Source organism: Perognathus longimembris, chromosome 4 (genome assembly GCF_023159225.1).
Source record: "Perognathus longimembris pacificus isolate PPM17 chromosome 4, ASM2315922v1, whole genome shotgun sequence".
Classification (NCBI taxonomy): domain Eukaryota; kingdom Metazoa; phylum Chordata; class Mammalia; order Rodentia; family Heteromyidae; genus Perognathus; species Perognathus longimembris.
This window is the reverse complement of record NC_063164.1, coordinates 1,617,076-1,631,505: the sequence shown is the minus strand read 5'-3', so window position 1 is coordinate 1,631,505 and position 14,430 is coordinate 1,617,076. Positions and strand designations below refer to the sequence as shown.

The window sequence follows — 14,430 nt, the reverse complement described above, 5'->3', positions numbered from 1 at the left end:
CATTTTGAAACAGTTTCATTATGTAGCCCAGCCCGGCCTTGAAGTCACCCACAACCCTCCTGCTTCAGCTTTACAAGTGCTGGGATTACAAGTATGCACCCACACCTGGCTTTCTTCCCAGGATTCATCCTTTTTAAAACATCCTGAAATGAACAAGCATTGATTTGTAAGCAGGGAACAAGGGTGGGCACCAGTGTGGCCTAGATGGCTATGACTTGAACAGTTGCTTTCCCGGCTGCCACCTCTAGAAGGCTTTTCAAACCTTGTTGGTGTCTAGCTTGTTGTTCCTACTGAGCACCATTTTAGTTCTGAAATGAAAATATTCTCATCAAGCTGGAAAAACTGGGCATCTGCCTTCAGGGGACTGAAACTACACCACTATCTCTCAGCTGGTACAAAAATCAACTCCAGGTAGATCAAACAGCTCAAAGTAAGATCTGAAACTTAAATCTACTCCATGAAAACATATAGGAATAACTCTGGAAGATACAGGCAGAGGTTAATTTTTCCTGAATAGAACTCCAGATGCTCAGAGGATAGGAGCAAAAATTAGCAGATGGGACTATATCAAATTAAAGAGTTTCTGCATAGCAAAAGAAACAATCACCAGAACCAAGAGACAACCCACAGAATGGGAAAAAAATCTTCACCAGCTACTCAACAAATAAAGGATTAATATCCAGATTACATACAGAACCCAAAACAATTAAAGAACAAAAGAACAAGTAATCTGTTCAATAAATGGGTAAGTGAACTAAGCAGACAGGTTTCACAAGAAAAAACTAAAATAGCTGATATATGAGAAAATGTTCAACTTCTTAAGCCATAAAGAAAATATGCAAATCAAAACCACACTAAAGGTTCACTGTCAGAGTGGCAGACATCAAGACAACAAGCACACAAATGCTGAACAGAGCGCAAGAAACAGGACCCCCCCCCCCAACACACACACGCTTTTTGTAGGCATTTAAATTAGTACAGCCTTTGTGGAAGTCTGTATGAAGACGACACGTAGATCTTCCTCATGAGCCTGCCATACCACTGTGGCTCCTACATTCAAAGGTGAGTACGTTATGAGGAAGACACCTGCACGTGCACATTTACTGCAGCTCCACTCACCTCAGACAAAGGATGGGTCAGCCAAGGTGCCCCAAACAGATGAATAAATGAAGATGTGATCTATCTTTCCCCCTGTGGAATATTACACAACCATAAAGAAAAATAAAAGTATGTCACTTGCAGGAAAATGGATGCGATTAGAGGACATCATAATGAGAAAAAAAGTTTTTCACTCAAATGTGGAAGTTAGACCTAAAAGACATACATATTCATGGACATGCATATATGTGTATATACATATGTACTTATGTATATGTTCAGATAAGCATGTGTATGTATACCTATGTGCATACGTACACGTATACGCATATACAAAATCACTTACCTGGTTAAACAGAACGTAAAGAAAACTAAGCAGAAAGCAAAGTGGAGATGAGAAATAAAAAAGAAAGAGGTAAATAACTTTGTAGTACATTGCAGGTATATATGAGACCAGAATTGAGAAACTCAAAGAAAGCTGTTGGCCAGGGAGTCCAGGGAGAGAACTAGATAGGGGACTAGCGGAATAGACTGGGTTGGCAGGGAGGACAATGGACATTGAATACTGCCACAATAGATTATTTGCAATTATGAAAATGAACAAAGACACCTGTTGGAAAAATTGGAGGTGAGAGGGAGGAAAACAAGGAGGGTGAAAAAGAGGGAAGACTAATTGGAGCATGTATGGAGATTTAACAACGAAGTCTCTCCCTATATAACTATACACAAGCTAACTTAAAAATATATGGGTTGAGACACAAGAATAGAATTCTGTGGGGAGAGGGGATAAGTCTTTACTAGGACCCATGACAGCAGAATTGCTACCAAGGCTCCTGGAGAGAGACCAGGGAGGCCAGCCGTATCTCTATCATCTTCTCAACTACAGACGGGCTTTTCTACAAGCCAGCCATTTCCCCACCTGCCATTCACTGCAGGAGCTTCTGGCAGGACGCTGGGGCTCTTGCTCACTGGTAGCTATTGCGCAGCAAGGCTGCCTATAAAACCCATCACCGAAGCCGGAGAGAGCAGAGGATGCCATCACCCCTTTATACAGGCAAAGACCATGAGGCACAAACAGGCTCCAGGACTATGGCAAAGTCAGCCAGTGGGAAACAGGCTGAATCTCAGCCACAGCATGGACAGACTTAATAACAACAGCTTGGCTTCAACACTGTACCACCAGAAAGCAATCACGCCCAAAGCTGTGTACATACATGGTGTGCTCAATGACATGTGCCTTAGAAATGGGTGCTATCACTGACACCAACAAGACCTGGACATCACTACCACTCAGAGTCTACCTGAACGGAACTGTCACAGGCTTGCCCTGTGTCCAGCGTGCTGGTGGGCACAGTCCTGACTTGGAGTGCCCTCACACTGGCCGATTCTCTGGCTTTCCTGGTTTTTCGGTTGCAGACAGACAGCTGAGCACAAACGCTTTGATTCTAAAGGCCACCCCACGACATTTTCATGGAGGCCTCAACTACTTCCCAAGGCCTCTAGAGATAAGGGTCACAGTTCTGGCTGGCATTTAAGAAAGTGCACTGTTTTGTTTTTAAGGCTTCTCCATTTATCTGATCACTCTGCTATTTTCAGGACATAGCCGACCGAGGCAACCCTACTCACGGTAGCCATGCGAGGGATGGGCAGCACTCTGCTCACACTCAGAGCCGAGGGCGGGGGGGGTCGGAGGGGTCTGAACGCAGCTTTAGCCTCTGCTGAGGACAGTCCTGAGAGCAGAATAATTAAAGACAACACTGAAGCAGTGATTATATCCACTCACCAGGTCTGTCTGAAGCTATTGGCTTTAAATTTCCTTGACATTCAATGTTTTATTATTCCTGCCAAAAAAAATGAACAGAGATCTAAATGGCTTCCAAAATATGTTCCTTGGGCACAGAGAAAAATAACAAAACTCCATCTCTGTTCATTTTCATATAAAGAACAAACAGGACTTAAACTTTCTGTTGTTTACATGGAGACCAGCCTGTACCCTTGCTCGGGACACTGAGGGATAGAAGAGGCCCTCTGGTAGCCAAGACAAGGCAAGAGTCACCCTCTGGACCCACCACAGTGTTCTACAAAACCTCTAACAGAATAAGGGACTGGAACCAAGACAAGCGGGTGCACTTAGGCCCCCAGGCCTTCTATAAGCAAATGGCACTGGTCCCAACCTAGTGCAATGGGCACTAGGTCCCCAACTGGTCCTGACTAGGTGGGTCAGTGGGCTGCTCAGACGCCACCTCATGGGGCAGCCATGTGGAGTGCAGGCCTCCAGATCAGACACCCTTTTGCCGTGGGTCCGGGCTGGCCACCAGGCTGCAGCCAGCCACTAAGGCCCCATGAGGATGTGATCCAGAGCTTCACATTGTCACCGCACCCAGATCCTGCAGACAGGGCAGGGCTGAGGCACAGGGATGCAGAGTTGAAGTCTGGGTTCTGTGGCTCACGCACCACACAGTCTGAGCCACGGGGGAAGCTCACTGAGCTGCGGTGTCCTTTAAGGAACAGAATCCACTCAAGGGGCAAACACAAGGAGCCTGTGGCCACGTGTGATTGGTGCCCTCCTTAGCATCGCTTACTACCACCCAAAGAAGCTGTCCGAGCACCAAGCTCCTCCAGGAGCAGCTTCCTTAAGCAGGCCTACCAGCACAGGCCTGTGGCACCCGCAAGACCACAAACACAGAGAACATCTTAGACTAGGTCTGCTGCTTTAGAACTGTTTACAAAGGGAAAGCAGTTTCCAGACAACAACAGTCTTTGATACAAGGACAGCTCTCCTTGCCCAGAGACTGGAAGCCCAATGGTGATCAACCCTTGCCAAGATGGGGAGAAGATGGCGGAGGAAGCAGGAAGACTGGAACTAACTACTAGCCTGCAGACCTGTTTGTCAGAATGTATTTCACCTTATTTAAAAAAAAAAAAAGTGAATGCACTAAAACATAAGCAAGAAGCACCAAGCCAAGCACTTCCTCTCACCCAACCTTTAGAAGAGAGGGAGCTCAGGGAACAGACTGGTCAGAGACGGTATCTAACCCCAGTTTTGTACTGCCTTGGCCAACTTGTAGCTTCTCAGAGGCTGGTGGACTCCTGGGCATCACAGGAGGACCTACCTGCAGAGCCCCTGCATCTCAGGGGGGACCCTGAGGGCAACCTGAAGTCCAAGTGTACACACACTGTGACGTTCCAGCGTCCCAGTAACCCTGGTTGTTGCAATTGCCGTCGCCACTTGACGAAAGCCAGGCATTCTATGGGGGATTCCTCCTTTAGTCCTCACAACTCCCCAGAGGCCCAGGCCTCCACCCCAGTGCAGACTCTGGCACTAAAGCCCCAGCAAGCTGTGTGAGTGCAATCAACATAGCAGGAGCATTCTGAAGCCATGAACCAAGGCTTCCTGTGAGACCAGGCTAGGAAGGCACCGGCATGAATGAAACCCTTAACGTCTAACAGCTCCTCAGAGATTTCATGTGCCATATGGTGCTCAGTACTACTTCCTCCAAACTAGACTGTCAGGAAGTCCTGGTCCTCTGTCCCACCTTATTCCAAATGCTCAGGCAGTGGGATTGGATGGCTCTTCCCACGATGAATTTCCTCCTGAAGTTAACAACGCATCAGCCATGAACACTGGAGCGGGAGTGCAGCTTCCCGGGCCGCCTGGACGGTGGAAAGCTGCTGCCAGGTAAAAGTGCTTCAGTGGCTACTGTCAGCCACGCGGCATCCAGAACAGTCGCGTTCCTCTCCCCAGTGCTCTGAATGAATGACGTGGAGGGTGCCGCCACCAACGGACGCTCTGAGTCCCTCGGGTGACTCGAGGGCACGTTGATCGAAACAAGAAAGTCACACACAGTAAGTTATATTGACTGAGGGTGCCTGGTGGATGCATTCACATTGAAGTTTTAACAGATTAATGACTGCTACCTAGTCATGAGCTCAGCAATTCTCAACTATGTCTACAGAAACTGAAGTGCACTCACTGAGAGAGGAAAGCCCTAGTGGACCTGGCATTGGCTGCCGCGTGCACGAACCCCACCAGTTTGCACGGACATTGTCTTGAGTCTAGACAGCAGGATCTGCCTGCCTGCCACGCTGGCTTCCTATCCGGCTCACAGGAAAGGGGAAGCGCCCGCAAGCCCAACAAGCAATGGGAAGTCACAGGGACACAGCTGGGGGTGTGCGAGATGGAGAGAGAGGAAAATCGGGGGGGAGACAGCAGGTAAGGGACCAGCCACTAGAAGACTCCCCGCCACTGTGGTCTCTGCCTTTCTCTGACAACCCACCAGTAAGCCCCTGTTTTCTGTGCCCCTAAGGAAACTGCTGCTCCTGTGTCTAACTGAATGCTTCTGGGAACTAACGACTTGGCCAGGCCGTTCACCCCGGAGCTTCCCCACTCCAACCCAGGTCTGCCAAAAGTACAACCCAGTGTCCACACCAACTGGGAAGTTCAAAGGCTTAAGCCCCCATATCCAAATAGGAAGGAAGAATACACAAACTCCATCCATGACACACAAGCTGGAGTTTAACTTAGAATTCAGTTCCACTTGCACTAGCAGCCCAGAAAGTGCTCATCAGCCGTCCCAGGCTAGCAGCTCCTCTCTTCACAGGCAATGCGGCTATTAAGTAATTACATCCACCTTAGAGCAAGTTCTGTACGGGAGGGTAAGAAGCTTCTGCTTTGCATAACGCCATCTCTGTACCAGAGTACCCATGTAGCTGAGACTGAGTTGATGTTTCTTGCAGAACAAGAATGAAAACTCAGCCTCAGAAGTGTATACCAGTGTCTTCCATGAACCTGGAAGCAAGACAGCAACTTCCCCTATGGCTCTTTGTAGACCTTCCGGTCTGCTCTTTTCTCCCTTTTTCCTTTGCTGTGATTCCATATTGCCTTGGTGGCTACTGTCCATTTGAACCCCTATGCTCCAAGAAGCCGTATACCTAGGAGCACAGCACAGGTCTACACAGGACCTTCTGCTCGGCATCCTCTCTAGGAAGACACACTCTGACCTCACACACACAGAGTCCTGGGTGCCTGTCTCTACTGTTTCGTAGGAAATGAGGTCTTCTGGTATCCCCTGGGGATGGAGCTTGTCTCCCTGCCCTCACTTAGCAATGACAAGCACTTTTGGGGAAGTGGAGCCCCTCTCTCCCCTCTTCAAAGCATCCACACGGCAGCCTCACCCGAAGTGGTGAGTGGCACGCGTTTCCGTCAAAGTGTTCCTCACGACAGATGCTGGGATGCTACTAGTGTACCTGCGTGGGTGGCAGGGCTGATCACGCTTCTTCCAGCAGCCGGCTCCACACTGCCTTCACAGGGGGCAGCCCTAACTAAGCCTGACGCCCTTTCCTAGGCCTGCAAGGGGTCAGGGATCCAGTCCTCCTGGGGAGTCAGGAATGATGCCCTAGCCACACAGAATGACCATGAATGATAAGGCTTCACTTTGAAAATCAGAACTCCTTTTGACTTGAAAAACAGCTTCCCCTAAAGGAGAGCATGGGGCCTATGGGACAGGCAAGCTGTGGCCAAAGCCCAGAGCTCAGTGTCAGCCAGAGGAAACACCAAGCTGAAGTTCCCAAAGTCACTGGGTGAGCTGACTCCAAAATCAAGGGCAAGGCAAAATCCACATCAACTGCATCTGGGTACGCAAAAAGAAAATGATAAACTTCTGGGCACAGGTGATTTACACCTATAATCCTAGCTATGTAAGAAGCTGCGACCTGGAGGTTCATGGCTCAAAGTCAGTCTGAACAGAAAAGCCCATAAATCTCCATCTCCAAATAACTAGCAACATACTAGCCAGAGGTCATGGCTCAAGTGGTTGAGTACCAGCCATGAGGAAGTGAGCCCAGCTAACATGAGGTCCCTTGGTGAAACAGCCCTGGTATGGCGGAGTGAGGAGGTGCCTCCGGGCTATGCCAAACTTTACCAGAGAGACAGAGGTATGGCGTGGGAAGTGGAGGGCTTCCATGGAATCCAGGTTTGCAAAGACCACTGCAGGAGATCTGGAAAGCGCAGCATTCCCACGGAGGAGTCCACGCAGCAGTTAGTACTCCCACTGTAGTTAGTGTGCTCCCACACTCCTCAGGGCATGCATCCCTCTGCCCAGCTAAGCAGTGGAAAGAATCGTGTAAGCCTGAGACACTGGCAGAGGCAGTCGGATCCCAATCATGCGGATCATGCGAGAGAACACACCGGCATCTATTCCCTTGGCCTCAACTTTTTCGCAGGAGGTACTTCAAAGCCGACAGTCAACCCATCACCTGAACTCTGTCCACTTATTCTCCACAGCCCCCCGCAATTCTGTCTCAGCCTGAGGCCTGCACAATCCTGTTCCCCTGGAGCACCCACCTCATGAAGGCCCTCTCCTAGCGCAGTCACTCTTGGACCAGGTGCTTACCCTATAGAGAGAAAGAAGATGAAGGAAGCAAGTGCACAACGCCAGGGCACAGTTAGGAAGTTTCCAGCCGCGTGAGGCCGGGGCGGGAGGCGGCACCGGACAGGACTGCACAGGGGCAAGCGTTTTCATCACCTGCTGTGAGAACTGCATGAGATGAGCCACACAAGCATGAAGCATCAAAAGCATAAGATGACACCAGGTGGTGGTATGGCAATATTTGCATTATTAATCATCTAAAGCAGCAAATTAACAGTGTAAGCCCTAATCAAACAGACACAGAGCAGTCCCACAAACTCAGTGTGCGACACAAATTGTTTAAATGTCTATCAACTTGCTACCTTCAGAAGACCTGTTGCTTTACAGAGACCCGGGACAGAAGAATGAAATGCATCAGGGCCCCTTTACCAGGCGCCCGGGGGTCAGAAGCCCTCGATGAAGCTGTCGTCCATGTGTCATGTGAGTGCATGCCGGAGGGAACTCTTTCCTAGTCTCTTTAATATAAATTAGCAAGCACAAATAAATAAAAATTATCCATCGGATATGAGCACGCAGTGCCAAAGAACAGGGAGAAATAAATAGTCTCCACAGTGTGACTTCTTAAACTTAATTATATGTGTATACACACAAACACAAGACCTCTGGAGCCCAAATTCTCTGAGGCCATACAGAGCCCAGCCCCAAACGGGCAAGCAGGGTCCGCACAGTCCAGCTGCCCAGCCCCAGGTGAAGCAAGAGAGCCCAGACAACCTTGGTGAGGAGAACATAGAGCCACCTGGCTCTAGCGTCTGAGGGTGGACCACAGCGCTGCTCGAGCGGCACAGACAGAGCCATGCCTGTCTGGCACGGGTCATCGCCGCGCAGGCACTCGCCCCCTCAGCAGCCCTGCTTGGCAAGCCTCTCACCTGTTCCCATCTCAGCACCATAGCAGAGAGAGCTTTTCACTTCTCCGGCCATGACAGGTTTGCCCAGCCTGGCTTCAGGGACACGGAGCAGGCATGCACCTCCTTCTCCTAGAGAACTGTGTCCTCCCTGGAGCTGGGCGTGTCCTCCAGACGCGCAAGGTACTCAACGGCCCCCACTCCTGCCCCTCTTTCTGAAGACTACAGGCCCAGAACGAAGAGGGGCTCTCTACTTCTTTTCCCTTCTCTTTTGGTAATTTAAAAACATATATATATATATATAGTACTATACATATACTACTATATATATATATACTATATATAGTACTATATATATTACTAAGTAGTTGTACACAGAGGTTACAGTTCCATAAGTCAGGTTATGTGTACAATGCATCTTGATCAATGTCATCCCTGCCATTGTTCTATCCCATTATTTGGAAATTTTATACATTTTAAAAAACAGTGCTTTTGCATGAACTGTTCTCAAAAAGACTGAAACAAGTTCCATTCTTATTAAATGAATAAGAACAATCATGTTCAAATTCCTTGCACATATACAGCTTAGTTTCATTTAGTCACTAACTCTATTATAGCCATCCTTAGGCTAATGGCCCAGTCTAGGCTAATCTAGTATTCCAAGTTTAAATATATTATATATATATACATACATACATACTCTCTCTCTCACACACACACACTCTCTCTCTCTCTCTCTCTCACACACACACACGTACCAACAAAATCTCAGCAAATACTCCTCACTCCATTCTCTGTTAGGAACAAGACTGCTGTCCCAATTGTGGCTCTGAATCTAAACAACATTCAATATGACCATATTAGGCAGCAAATATAGAAAAATATGCAAATACCTGATACTTCAGATGAGTTAATGTCACAGTGTTCCCCCACAAATGAAGGTATTATTCTTAAGTGTCTGAGAAGACATCAGTGTATTTAATAAGTCTTATGATTGATACTTCAAAGAACACAGCCAACTTCAGGTGAACCTTGCTTCTACTCACTGGATGAATCTGTATTAGAGGACCACAGGTTTTCTCTGGGATAGACCCAATTTCTACTTAATTTCCTGTCATAAATTTTGGGGGGGGGGGGGGCGCTGAAATGGTTCAGCTTGATTGACGAAGAGCTCTATTACCCCATCAGGTAACAATTGAGCAGGTCAGTCACTGAACCGAAGTATGCAAAGCCTTTGGAACACCTGACAAGGCCACATTTGCTAAGACATTCATCCACCTGGGTGACAGCAATGTGTAACTGATACCTGAGCATACCTCACACCGTCCTACCTTCATACTTAGCCCGACACCCTCCAGCCTCACAACCTCCATGATCATGACACAAAACAAAAGCTGGAGAAGATAGCCACCACTTAATCAGACCACGGCCAAAGCCAAGCCCTGACATGCCCCGAGACACGGAGAAGCCTGGCCACAAGCCTACTGGATTTATCGGTGATGGGAGCAGAAGACAAGGGTAACTATGACAGCCAAGGCAGGAGCACCCCAGTTGCTCTGGCCAGTCAACGGGCCACCTAATCTCATTTTCCACATAGCTCTATACAAGGCATTGCCAAGCCAAGTCATTGAATGAACTTTCTAGAAGGGGCTACAGGATTACATGGGGGACATTTAGGAGTATACAATGAAGATTTATGCCTCCTGTCTCCACCTCCTTGAGGGAGGTCCACACCCTAGATGGAGAGCAGCAGAAACAGAAAGGAGATGCCACAGAGCCCAGGTATGGTGGATCAACACTGTCCTCTTTCACACACTCATCTTTCAGCCTTAGGTTCGCCAAGGAACCTAGAAAAGGCTACATTGGTGACCTTTACAAACCACCCTCCTCCCTCCTCCAGCCCTGCGTTTTCCTTCCACCTCGGTGCTAAGCAAACTCTAACACATAGGAGGGGGGCCCTTAGCACAATGTCCCGGGTGGATTCTGTGGCCCAACTCGGCATCGGGGCCCAGCATCACAGATACCCCCAAAGGCCCTCTGGTGTGCCGGTGACAGAGGTCATCCTCTGACAGGCAGGAGAGAACCAGGGGTGCTTTACAAACAAGAGGGTGGTATATTTCCAAACAGTACTGCAGGGCGGCCCCAGTGATGCCCAGTGGCTCTGGTGGAGACCTGGCAAGCAGAACCTTGAATGGCAGACATACTGCCAGCAGGCTTCTAGCTGATCTCACTGTTCACATTTCAAAAGGGCCAACACCATCTTCACAGTTCAGCCCAGACAGAGCAAGGTCTCCACAGCCTAGACACAGCCCTATGGGGGCCAAGCCACCACCCACATCTGGAGTCTGCTGACTCTGGAGACCCCTTCCCCCACATACGCATCCCACCCCAACACTGCAACCTGCTGCTAGCGACCTCTCCCCTTAATGGACCTGTCTGGGGATCTGTGAACACACACATTATGATAGGTGTCACTTTCTGCCACACAAGTGAACCCACCCCCGGATAAAATCTGCCTCCCCTCCATTCTTAAGCCAAACCCTCAGAGGCACACTGCAGGCCAGAGGCTGAGTGCAACCCTTCTAAGGTGGTTCTAGATAACAAGTCACTAGGTCAGTGGGAATGAAGCTTCCCAGTTACATAACCGCAAAGGCAAGGTCCTGGGTGAGTTTCTTAAACAACAGTGAATCGGTATTCTACCTTCTGCCAATTCTTCCGTTTAATCTCAGAAGCCCAGGCGGAGCTGCTCCTCTGAAGCCATCCAACGCTTTAAGGAGGAGAAAGCTCCGGCCCCACTTCCCTGGGCTCACTGGGGAAGAATCCCGCAGCTCCGCCCCGACATCTGGTTTCTATTTCATACCCCTGTTGTCACATTACATAAGGAGCAGATGATATGAGGATCACCACACAAGTTCCAGCCCAAGCCTCACAAAGAATGCCCAGGCCCTGTTTATTCTATCCAGGCCCACATGTCCACCGGCCCCGGGGGGGTGCCTGGGCGGCTGCAGTGCCCCAAACCCGGTGCCCTCGCCCAGCCCAGAGGGCGGAAGACCTCCTGGGATCCACTGCGTACGTGGAGTGCCTCCAGGTCCATTTGCCTTGGGGTGACCTCTGGCCTGTGTTCCGTTTCCCTGCACCTAGAAAAAGAGTTGTTAGCCTTGGAGATGTGTAGGAATGTGACACAAGCTTGAGGTACCAAGGACCTCCGCCAGCTTAGCCCGTATGGGACCTAAAGGAAAAGAAAAACTCCTACTAGAGGGCTCTCCACAAGAATCCCCAGGGCTCTCTAATCCTGTCCCCAAAGCACACTCCCTACCCCCACCTAGCCTCCGCTTATGTGGGGACACTGAGGGTTACTGTTGGTAGAACACATCAGTGCCGCTATGCCAACAACCAAAGGCAGGAGCCTCTCAGAAGGCACTGTGTGGACTGTTCTCTTGACCCCCAGGTCTCTCATGAGGCCACAAGAGACGGGGAGAGTGACCGAGGCAGCCCCTCGGGGTCCACATCAAAGGTCTTCCTGAGAAGCCCACCCTCGGCGCCCTTGGAGAAGCCATTCCAGATGGGCATAAACCCCTAGCTGGGCAAATACCTGAGGGGCTGGGGCCTGGCAGATGCTCAGTACGCCATGGAAGTCTTGCTAGGTGAATGGTCAGGTGCCAGTCTCCAGATTGCTGCTCTGTCAGAAGATGTGAGAAGTGGCAAGCCAGGACCTGGGTCTGTTCTGCCGGGCTGGCTGGAGCTCCCAGCCTGCCACAATACGCTTGAAGTTCCCAGACCTGGTGCAGGGGTCCACAGAGAGTGGCCTGGTGGACAGATTTCCAGTCAGTTCCTCCACAGGGGAGCAGGGACCATCAAGTATTTCTTGAGTAGAACTGATTCATGAGCAGCAGCCAAGGGACAGTGCGGGTGCCCTAAGAGAGCAATTTCCATAGCATAACAAAAAGTTGGCACAGTGGAGATTCTGGCTAAGGGGCAGTATCTAGCAGAGCCCACAGGCAGGGTGCTCCGAATTGCCAGCGAGAAGCCGTATAATGCCGGGCACGGCTTCTGCTGGCTTGCAGATAGCCAGTGTTTGAGTTACCCCTTCTCTGCCTCATCCCATGAGTGGTGACAATGGTGACAATGGACACACAGGGCTCAGGATCAAGGATGAGACCCTGATGGCAACGGACTAGACCTAAACCACATGCAGACGGAGGGTTCTGAGGGCAGGTGGGCGTGGCTTTCAGGAGGACTTACACCTGACCACATTTCCAGTAGGATGGCCACACCTGACTGGCGGGATATGATCAAACTATCCCTTAATTGTATTCATTTCCCTAATCTGGGTTCTCCCTTGTGGACGGCTGTGTTCTTTTCTCCTAGTGTCTCTCTAGTCACAGCAGTGCCAAAGAAACAGGAAACAGCCTGGGTTGTGAACAGACTTTAATAGCATCCACTGCCTGTAGGGAGGCAAGGCCAAGGTCACTGCAGGTAAAGGAGGCCTAAACCAAACATCCAAACAAATGATAAAGCACACCCACACCTCACACCTGAATTACTACAGCCCCTCTCCAGACTAGCGACATCCATGACACAACCTGGGGACATTGATACAAACCCTGTGTAAGGTGACTAAGCCTTATGAAACTATATTATTAAACCATTATGTTAGGCTCTCTTCCCAGAAGACTGTTGAGAAATGCCTCCATGTTCAGCTGATACGTCACATGCTCTGACACTAGAGTTGGCTTTCAATTGCGGGTGCTTTCCCTCAAACATGGCTGCCGTGCAGTCACTAGTGCCCACCCTACCATCTTGCAGCTGGCAGGTGCCTTGAGACCAGAGGCCAGCCGCAGGAGGTCTACAAGCCTGCTGAGCCCAAGTGTCCCGTGTGTCAATGTCGGCTATGCCAAAAGCAGTCCCACAGGCGGCAGTCTCGTCGGTCACCTCTTACTCTCACAACTCTTGTTTCTCCTTCCTTGGTGCCTAAAATCTGCCTCATGTGTACCAGACAGGAAGGGCCCTCTTCTCTCTGCCCCTAAGGACTGTGGCCAGGCCAAGGCAGGTCTGCAGCCACTCCTGCCTAATACCAGACATTGGTCCTTAGTAGCTGAGGAGTTCATCTCCTGGATAAAAAGGGAAGATCAGCAATGCTGGTACCACAGACCACCAAGGCTGGAGGATGCTGGAAAAGAGCAGGGGCCCAAGGTCCACCAAGATGTCCAGACAGAGGTGTGGCTACGGTTGTTCCTGGCCTGAACCACTTCTCCCCAGGAAGCGAGACCTGGACAGGCCCCACCCAAGGCACTAACTCCCCCCCAAAGGGCTAAGCGGATGTGTATGATCTTGCTAGAAACCTATCCCAGGATGGTCTCTGCAGGAGATGCCTTCAGTGCTTACCCACATTTCAGCCGACACTAGTGTGGGAAGAACAAACGGACGCACGTCTGTCTCCTGTGTAAGCAAGCACCAGGCACAGCAGCCGCAGGTTCCACTTCCCAACCTCAGCAGTCAGAGTGCACAGCTGTACAGCTTTTCGTTCACAGCAGCTGGGCCCCATCTCCTCTGCAGCCTGACACTCAAGAACTGTACCCCCACTCTTCGCCCCTAGTACTCACCCACCTCCCCTCCCTGGTGTGTGAGTAAAAGAGGCCGGAGTCGTCAACAAGCTGATTGTGTACCATGTTGCAATGCCTGGCACAAGCAGGCCCTCGGCCTCAAGGTGCCCCGTGCAGGCTGGCATACTGGGCGGCAGGTGTCAAGTGCTACACAAATAGCAGACTGACTGTTCTTCACTGGCGTCAGTTGTCTTAATCCACAGAACACAGAATACCTAGTCTTCCTGACATCTCAGTCTGGGAAATGCAAAAGTCAGAGTGCTACACCATGGAGTTGGAAATAACAGATTAAAGATATAAAATGACACTAAATACTGAGGCCTCTCTAAGAGTGGATGTCTCTACTGTGACCCTCAACAGAAAACAATGTGGCCTCTCCCAAGTCATACCGAACAGTCTCAGCATCTTACAGAACTTCAAATATATCCTCTGCACAGACACAGAAAAAGCACACATTTA

The 14,430-nt window shown here is 49.9% G+C and overlaps 1 protein-coding gene across 12 annotated transcripts in view; it reads right to left on the bottom strand.

The window, feature by feature from the left end:
• Hdac4 (histone deacetylase 4) overlaps positions 1-14,430 on the bottom strand; it is a 220,496-nt gene that overhangs the window by 149,924 nt on the left and 56,142 nt on the right. Inside the window, exon 1 of one of the 12 annotated variants that reach the window (XM_048344414.1) lies at positions 11,069-11,346. The exons of the other annotated variants lie outside the window; for them this stretch is intronic. The gene's annotated coding sequence lies outside the window, so the exon portion shown is untranslated. Of the gene's footprint in view, positions 1-11,068; positions 11,347-14,430 lie in introns of those variants that run through there. 12 annotated transcript variants of the gene reach the window in all.